The following is a 10,659-nucleotide window of genomic DNA, read 5'->3' as shown; positions in this document are numbered from 1 at the left end:
ATATATATATATATATATATATATATATATATATATATATATATGCAGAGTTCCAATCTGTTGAATGGTGTTAATCGTGACACCCTGCATTGAAGATTACCGAAAGGATGAAACACTGGTGTCTGTAGGTATTTAATTATTATAGTAAAAAAAAATAATTATGACAGCCCCTTTACGAAACTCGTTTCTTATCGTTGAGCACTTTCAGTTGAATTAAAGTCGGTCAATTTAGCTCTTAGTCATAGATCATCGTATAACGATTAAATCACTGTCTGACTGATGTAAAGAACATTTAAAATTAAGATGTTTAAATTCAACGTTATTTCATGCGGTTAATCGTAGCCGATTAGATACGGTCTTTGCTAATCGAGCCAGAGATGGCTCGTGTTACCGAGTTCGAATCTGTCGACTGGTGTTAATCGTGACACCCTGCATTGAAGATTCCCGAAAGGATGAAACACTAGTGTTTGTAGGTATTTAATTATTATAGTAAAAAAAATAATTATATATATATATATATATATATATATATATATATATATATATATATATAAAGAGAGAGAGAGAGAGAGAGAGAGAGAAACAGACAAACAAACTTGTAAATGAAAAACTTATATTCCTCACTTGTCAGAATTCTGTGCCTTAGTATAGAATAATGAATTCGACTCTAACAAGATTAGCAACTATGCATTTAATGTAACATAATTTCAGAACAGTAAGATTTTACACCAGTTGGGAGACGATGTTCTGTGCGAGAAATACGAATCTACCTTATCTATTGACAAGAGCCTTTGTCTATAGAACATCGTTTCAACTGCCCTTGGAGACCCCTCTCTTATTCTACACACAATGTGATAAGTTAAAGAGATAAAATATGTAGATTAACAGCGAAGACTGGATTACAAGCGTCAGTTTGCTAAAGATCTTATCGCTAACACGTGTATTCGATGAATGATTGCCTAAGAAATGAAGAATTATAATTTATGTTAAAATAAATAATTTAATTCACTGAGGTCTTTGTACTTTGAAAGGCAAGAAATTATTCATACCTTATATAACATGTAATTAAAAAAGTGTTATCTCTCTTTACGTGAAGAAGTTTCTTGTTTTGTTAAACTTTTGTTAAAAGATGACATTTTTGCTAGGACTACTAGAACAAATGCTGGACTAATTCCAAAGAATGAAGCGCTCCAGACTCTAATGAAGCAAGGGTTGTCTAATAACTAACCGTGTCAATGTATTAATGCCCTAATTTGAAATCCTGCTGAGACATCTTCCAAAAATTACATAAATTCCTTAAAATTATGGTGCCGATAGTGAGGAAGGAAAGAAACAAAGTAATGTTGAAATTTATGGTGAAGCAAAGATTGCCTAATCATGAACCAAGCCAATGGGATACGTGCATACTGATTCAAAAAATTACAACTCTACATTAGCTGAAAACAGAGAAAGATGTATTAATTTGGAAATCCTAATGATCCATCTTCTAAAAATTACTTCATTTTTGAAAAATTATGGTTGCCATCATATATGTTGTACGATACCTGTTTAGAGTATGTTAAATTGTTTCATATATGTATATAAATTACCCATCCGAGGATAGGTAAAAGTATTTTAAATATGTGTTGTACATTACCCATCCTAGCGAACGCAAAATTCTTCATATACGTGCTGTAAATTTACCTATCCTAGGGAAAGTATAATTATTTCATACATGTGTAATACCCGACCTAGGGTAGGTAAATATACTCTTACTCCAAATAACAAATCATACGTAGACATTAAAAAATCCTCTATCCTAAGAATAACAGATATGTTCGAAATCAAATTCAATTTTCTCATTGTTTATACGGTCCCGGGCAACGCCGGGTAGTCCTGCTAGTATATGTACAAAACAGTTATATATGTCCTAAGATGAAGTTGTGCTGCCACATCTCGGCATGTGCCCTTCAGAGCACTATTGGTTGCCTTGGTAGAATTTAGAATCTACTTCGAAATATAGTGGAGGAGGATGTGTTTAGTTCTATACAAAAAGGGACGTTGCTAGTCGCTATCTCCTCTACAATTATTTTCATAGAAGATGCTTAACTGAGCTCAACTCTCTGGTTCCTTCTTGTAATACAGTCTCAGTCAATACAGTCATTTCTTCGTCAGTGTCCCAGCATGCTAAATTTCCGCAAACAAAGTTTCTTGGCGAAGGTTTCTCATTTGTAGAACACATTACCATGAGATCGATTCTCCACAGGTTACAACTTGGTTGTCTTCAAAGCCAATAACAACAGATTCCTATCTTACTAGGTATTCTCACAAATATTCGAACTTTGCCCTGGCAATTATTCTATCTCCTTAACATGTATCCTCGATTAGCATCTAGTATTGACAAGTGGTGACTATATAGTAAAACGAAATACAAAATGAGTGACAGTGGCTTAGTGTTAACGACACGGATTGGCATCCTGGGAGAGTCAAGCTCAAATCCAGCAGGTTCCACAGAAACACTTACACTTAAGATGTTGCCAAGTATCACGTGATCCATTCTGTAAGTACCGATGAATTTCTAGAAAGAATTCTAACTAGAAGTTTAACATTGTCCGGTAACCAACACACGTTGTGTCCAGTTTCTATCGCAAGGGATGACTAAGACAAAGAAATAGGAAATAACTCCAACTCGCTTGTCCTTTGTAACAAGACCATTTATTTCCTCATTTACTCTTTACCACTGTAATGCCCCTCACGTGATCATATTCTCGGGCATACTTCACGTCTCGCACATGATTGCAAACGTTATCCAGGTCTCTCTTGAGATCTCGAACGTTATCTCGCCTCTCGTAATCGTTCTCTTTCACTTTTTATATTCCATTTTTCCCAGCGGTGACGTCACTTCGCATGTGCTATTTTACAGAAAGATGTGGAGAAAACCAATACAAATAACCAAATCATCCGATAATACTAAATACATAATAAATAATAAACGCAGTATATAGAAATCTTTAGTGTATGAAACATTGTAATGTTGTGCCTTTGATTAACTTCGATTTGAACTCAAGTACTCAAACTATAGAGATATATACCACATTCCTTCAACATGCTAACTGAATATCATAAAGAACCTTGAAGCAATAGTATGCAAATACATCTATGGTAATTGTTAGCCCCCACGCTTTCAACAGAAAATTAAAAATAAAGTTCTCTGTTGGTATTATTTGTATTATTCAGATTAGTCTTGACTACTATTCTCACAACGTTTCGGCTAATATACACTCCGATTTTCTTCATGTGCATCTTGTTAAACTCGGGAATCTGTCTGTTAAAACCTTTTTATCGATCTCGATAATTGCATGGAATTTCGAATTAACTCTTTTGTTTAACACACCAAGCAGCGTGCTCTCATTCGGTCAGTCATGACCAGGGAGAAGTCTTAAGTAATTCGCTATTGTATTCTTAGCATCATCTCTAGTGAACATTGTTGAACTTTCGAGTACCAGAAAAATGCTACTTTGAACTGAATGCACCTAGTACTTTATCCGTTATGCCATGGCCCTTGCCCCGGCGAACAGGTAGCCCTGGTGCTCCCTCGATGTAAATACCCTTGACTAACATGACAAACTCCAGAGGCTCCTCTTCACTGTAGATATCACTTGATACCGGAAGCAGTTTACTCATATATTTTCTTTCCTCAAACTACTAGAATCCCCTTTCTATTTCCTGCTTCTCCCATTGTACTTAGATGCAGATATTTCAATGTAATGTGAACAAACACTCCTTGCTCAACACCCTACTTAAGTGTCCCTAAAGACATTCTCTCCAACTGATACTATCTTCTCATGGCTTAGTAGAAATATGCCTTGTTTTAATTGAATATGAGTAAAAAAAAAAATCTTATCTTTTTCCAGTGTTTTCGGAACTGTTCCTAGTGTTCGTACGATTATCGTTATTACTAGTTTCACATTCTCCTGTCGCTATAACGTTCCGGCAATGCATTTTTGTTTTATTTTCAATGTCTCTTTCGTCAATGGTTTTCTCCGGAATTTGTGCAACAACACGTCTCATTAGATTATTAGTCTTTCTAAAACCTTCAATAAGAGTTGCAAATTGCTCTGTGTAATCACAAGGTCCGTTTATCATTAACTTTGCGTTTGTAGCAAATTGTGATATTCTCGGGATTTGCAGTAATATCTGGATCATGTCAGTATAACCCTGGTTTGTGCTTCCACTTTTCGGTTCGCTAGCTTGTTTAATAATAATAATAATAATAATAATAATAATAATAATAATAATAATAATAATAACAACAACAACAATAACAATAACAATAACAACAACAACAATAACAATAGCAATAATAATAATAAAAAAACAATAACAATAACAATAACAACAACAATAACAATAACAACAATAATAATAATAATAACAATAACAACAACAATAACAATAACAATAACAATAACAATAACAATAATAATAATATTATTATTATTATTATTATTATTATTAAACAAGGTGAGAGGGTGGATGAAGTTCGAGATCATGTTAGAGAAGACGATCACCTGCGTGACTTCACGGCCGTTACAATGAAGAAATAAATGTCCGTTGTTACAAAATAGGTAGCAGTTGAAGTTTTTTTTTTTCTATTCTTATCTACTTTGCGACTGAGTTAAAGCATATGTTGATGTGTTGGTTCCCGGACAACGTTACATGTGAATTCTTTTAATATCCAATATCCAGTTTACACGAGTTTTGCTGTATTGATATATATATATATATATATATATATATATATATATATATATATATATATATATATATATATATATATATATATATATATTCGATGATTATGTTTGATCTCTACTTTATTTGTTTTGTTTGGTACTGCATACAGCCTGGGTTGGCATGGTAGCTGGGCAATTCCTAAATTGATGTTTTGGCTCGAGGACTTCACGAAGTGCAAATTTCCAATTCCTTCCAGGCAAATGTCCAATAAAACAATAACAGTTTGTCCGGAAAGATACAAAAGAAGGAAACTGACAAAGCTGGGCGAAAGAGAAAGGAAAGGAGAAGAAAAAGATGATGATGCTGGTCATGACGAAGCTGATAAAGACAAAAAGAGCAATAATTAGTTGGCTCGATTTCTGTTCATGACGACCAACATTAATTTGGTCTAGTAAAGATGTAATTACATGTGTACACTTGCTTATACCTTGTGCGTGATATACGCAGTTAATTTCATAACATCATTCTAAACCGTTTACGTTCGATCCTCACTAGTTGACTTATGATCGATTAGCAGATAGCTCCCTAATAGGGAGAAATTAACTACTTGACAAGTACAGCATAAAATCCCGGGAGATATAATAGTCGAAGATATAATTAGACATACCGTTGCATTGGTTCATAGAAACTTATGTGATTTCTGAGAAATCCATAATAGTCTGGTGAACGGTTCCCCTATAAACAAACCACCATGGAGTCTCTTTCGTGGCAACAGGCAAGGGTGAATTTTGCGCCCAACTGCTTGTCCTAAACTCCATCCTGCATTGAGAACGAAACAGCATTAGATGATTTGTTCTCCCTTTTCATTCCCATGTTCTCTTCTTTTTTTTTTACTTCGGAGTGACGGCTTATTAAGGTCCGGAGTCACTTTAGGATAAGGGTTAATTAGTGTTAGGCTGTAAGACAGCGCCGTGATAATCAGTAATGATGGAACTTGGATAAGGTTTAATTATAAAAGAGGACGGCTAACAAAATCTTATTTACATTAGATTTGAAAACGACCATGTTATAGTCAGATGGGATGTAGCCTTGCGGTATTGTGTTCCACAGATGAACAGTTTTAGAAAAGATACTTAGACGAATTGTCGTTTGATTTTAGGGGAGTGAGAGGGAAATTATTGACAGTTGTAGCTAGACCGATATTTGTTACGAATGTTTTACAGGAGGAACAATAGCTTAAAGCTCAGTCGAGCACCTTCCATAAAAGTAACAATAGAACAAAGATAGACTCGCAAAGTCTCTTCTATGAAAAAGCGGATAAAGATCCTCGCTCACTAGATTTCGAAGACGGTTTAATATTCCATCAAGGCAGCTTCTCCCCAAATAAGGCAACAGTAATCCATCTTAAGAGGTATTTGGCTTTTGTATAGGTAGACGATTACGTCAGATGAGAGATAGTTTCTAGAGCGAGAGAATAGTCACACCATTTTCCCGCCGTTTTAGCCATGGATCTGATGTAGATTTTCTATTCCACATTAGAAGTGAAAATCAGCCCGAGAAGTTTGTCAAGAAGAGAGTAACGTTAATTCTCTGAACAATGGATTCCTACCCATCAATGACGACTTTGATACAGCTGTCAGAGAGAAAAAAATGATAGGACATTTCCAGTTATTCCATAGTTGGAAATCATTTGAATTAGATACTTAGGCCAAACTCAACTATGACATTACTTTAAATATATCAAGAGCTATTGCTTAAAAAAAGGCCGCAGTCAATAGATTCACTAATTCTGTGTGGTAAGAGAAGTTTATCTTGCAGAGCGGAAACCATATTGCTTGTCACTGAGTAAGTTGTTTTTGCTGGGGTGATTGATGGCTTCTCTATTTCTATATTCTAGTAACTTACTCATGACACACCAAGGACTGGTTATCTGTACTGGGACGCAGAAAACCGACCCCTCGTATTTTTACATACTTTGCTGTCGTGGTTCACAAGATGGTGGGAAGCATTTCTCCTTAAGACTACGTTTAAACAGCATAGCAATTATAGGAGCTGGTTTCAGTTGCATTTTTCTGAGCACTATGATTGCAATGATATCAGAGACAATTGTCTTACTGTAATAAGGATACTTAATAAGTCTGGCAATATCACGGACAAATATATGGATGTTGCTGAGAGTATTTTTTGTCTTCGGAGAAGATTCAGGAAGTAGGTGGCCCTAATGATCTTTTCACACGAAACATCGACACCTATAAAGCATGTAAACGAGATGTTATTACTAATATAATGATAAAATAATATTATCTGGTACTAGCCCGTGTTCTCTTTAAACTCTATAACCAATACTTTGTAGAATCTTCTTCTGTTATAGCTAGAAAGTTATTTATGTGGTACTATTTTTAATAATTGCGGCGAAGGAACTGACTCGAAAAATTCTCGCACTATGATTATCCCCTTTTTCGCTAAAATCATTAAGTCATTAATCATTTTAGCTATAGTTCACCACCCCAAACATGCTAAACCTTTTTATTAAGAATTTAGGTTATTTCGTTCTGCTTCAACGTTCTTTACATTATATATACACTACACACCGAATTAGGAAGACTTAGCTGGTAGAGCTAGATATATCCAAGTCAAGGTCTGGCATGGTGTTATCAGGAAAAAATAACATGTAGTATTGCTGGACAAATATATAATAAAATAAAATCTTTATTAGCTAAAAGAAGGATACAGGTAATCCTCGATGGTCGTAATTCAAACAACACTGTATCGATGTGTATGTAACAGAGATCGATATTTGGACTTATATTATTTCTGGAATTCATAAACGACCTTCTTAATGTAACTGTGCCAGAGACGCGTGCATTTGCTGATGTCAATAAGCTTTATTTCTTGAATGTGGTCAACTCAAATATGCATACAAACAATACAATGACCGAATCCTTGGATAATTATTGCCATTATATATTACGATGTTGCCAAAAATAGATGGTCACATTTGAAGACGACGCTCATTTATTTTAACAGCTATGAATAAACCTTTTCAAGCACCGAATGCCATGACTGGTAGAACCCTTTCAGAGAGTACATTGTTAAGCAACATTGTCGAATAAGTACATAGAAGATGGTAGACTTCCTCATCCAGACTAGAAATCTCCTCATAACTGCCAGTATGCAATATCCTTATAAAGTCATTTTTCACCTGTGAATGGAGCATTGTTACAACACGTGGATTAAATCAGTAACCATTTGCCACTATCTCAAAAATAAGAAAAAAAAGAAATTCTAACTTAATAGTCACCGCACTGTCTGCCAAGCTGACACCAAATCCCAGCCAAGCTCAGACTCCGTCATAGTGTTGCTTTTTATGCATATTTCCAAATAACATTTTCTTATATAATTACTGCCCTTGCACTCCCTTCAACGTAAATACTCTTAACTCACCCGACTAAGATAAAGATGGCATTCTTCTTTCAAGAGGTTACTAAATGCCGGAAGAGTTTCTACGCTAACGGCTTCTTTTCTAAAGCGATTTTTCTGTGTCCTGTTTCACCAACTGTATCAACATGCATAAAATTTAAATGTAATGTGAACAAATGCATTGCTGCACAACAAAGAACCCAGGTTGCTTATTTATAGCAATCTTTACGCCTCAGTGGAGAGATTCTTTGAATGAGATAAACAAATATTAAAAAATAAGCAATTGTATAGGACAGTAAGTGCTAATTAAATATCATGTTCGTAATTGACCATCTGTAATTAATTATTTATAGATATTATTATATCTCATATATATATATATATATATATATATATATATATATATATATATATATATACATATATATAATTTAAAGGGGGTTAGAGCAATATTTTATAGAGCAGAGTGTATTTTAATGTTATAGTAAAAATACTAATTTAATTAAAATACAGGAAAAGAATAATGCTCGTTGTAAAACTGATGTATCAAAGCTCAATAGGCAAATATCCTAGAGCTACTTTTATATTTGGTAAGGTAATTGATAATTTATAATTCAAAATTAAAATTAAAAATTAAAAATCCGTTTCATAAGAAGGAGCACAACAAAGCCAATAAATTGTACGATCGTTTCGGAAACGGTGTTTTTTTATTGTGACAGACATTGAGTAAAGGACAATAATTTTAGCATATAGTTTTTTATGAAAACAAAGTCTCCTCATAAGCAAAATAGTGGGTGGCTTTTTTAAAATAAAAGACACCATAAATAAACATAGCATTTAAGTAGTGCAGATGAATCTGGAAAATATTAAAATATAAGGAAAAATAGTTAATTAATGATGTAGATAAGTATGTAGATGGTTAATGATAAAAGCTAGAATAAAATTACATAACTGTGTTTAGATTATGTATAATGTTATAAGATGCTATTAAAAGAATTTCAACAAATATAAGTATATATATATATATATATATATATATATATATATATATATATATATATATATATTACCTTAAAATGGTTCATCCTTTGAAAGCCGTAATAATCCTCGGAGCAATTCATTTAGATACTGTATGTAGCTTCTACATGCTCTAACTGCTTAATTTCAAATTGAAACGCCAAAAGGGAAGTTCCTAGCGGTTAGCTTATTTAATCATCGCTTAATTTAGGTTTAAATAAAAATATAAATATCCTAAATGAAAGGAGATAATCTTGTTTTGTCAAGTAATATGGTCAAACAGGGATAATTCGTCCTTCTGCTGTTTTTTTTTTTTTTTTTGTATAGTATAAGATGATTTTATTGAGTAAATTTAGTAATATTATAATTGCTTCATTATTTATTTATTTTATTTATTTATTTGTTGGAATTAATAAAATTAGTAACCTACTGGGGTTAAATTTGAATAGAGATTTAACTAAGATACAGAATAATGGTAAGTTAGTTAATAATAATGATGATCCGCATCTTATTAGTAAATATATTCTATTATAAAATCTAGGATATATTATTAATAAGAAAGGTTTTTATGACCTATGGTGGTTTATATTTATTAAATTTAAGCCAGTGTTTATGAATGCATGGCGATAGTAGTTCCCCCCCTTAAATTTAATAGAGTGGTATTATTTTTGGTATCGTCATATTGCAAAATCCTGAGGGTTTCAAATCTGCAAAGAGTACAGGAGCTGTTTCCCGGGGTATACGCTTTACATGATCCTAGTATTTCCTATTTTAGATTGAAGGAAATATTCTTATCATTGAGTTGCCAAATATGTTTAGATAGAGAGGTTTGGTGGTTATGGGTTGAAATTCTATGTTATGATGTGGAACCGAGGCAAAATGCGTTTTGTATAATGCATTTATTGTCAGGTCGATTAGGGCTACATTGTATTGGATTGTATTTGATTGGTATATTGTTTGTTTTATCGTGTTGTCCTTGACTCAATGTCTGTCACAATAAAAAAAAACATCGTTTCTGAAACGATCGTACAATTTATTGGTTTTGTTGTGCTCCTTCTTATGAAACAGATTTTTAATTTTTAATTTTAATTTTGAATTATAAATTATCAATCACCTTACCAAATGTATATATATATATATATATATATATATATATATATATATATATATATATATATATATATATATATATAGTACTACTTTTAGTGTTAAAAATCCAGCAGAGTGCTCTATTTTTGGGACTATTTTTACCAGGATTTGATGTCCCCTTGGGATTTTGGAGCTAAATGATGGTGGGGGGGGCAAATGTTGAACTTAGTCATTTTGTATGCCTCGTTCACTGTGCACTCACAGGGGACCATGCATGCTTCACTTGTTTTTGCTTCTCGCAATGACTCATGTCAGAGGGTTCGATTTTTTAATATGAAAATCGCTCCAAACAGACTATGGAGATATTTGATGTAAGGAGCGTATGTGGATAATAATAAAACAATATTTATCATTAAA

This window comes from Euprymna scolopes, chromosome 1 (assembly GCF_053919585.1).
Source record: "Euprymna scolopes isolate OS-2025 chromosome 1, ASM5391958v1, whole genome shotgun sequence".
In the NCBI taxonomy this organism is placed as follows: Eukaryota; Metazoa; Mollusca; class Cephalopoda; order Sepiida; family Sepiolidae; genus Euprymna; species Euprymna scolopes.
This window is presented reverse-complemented; position numbering follows the sequence as displayed.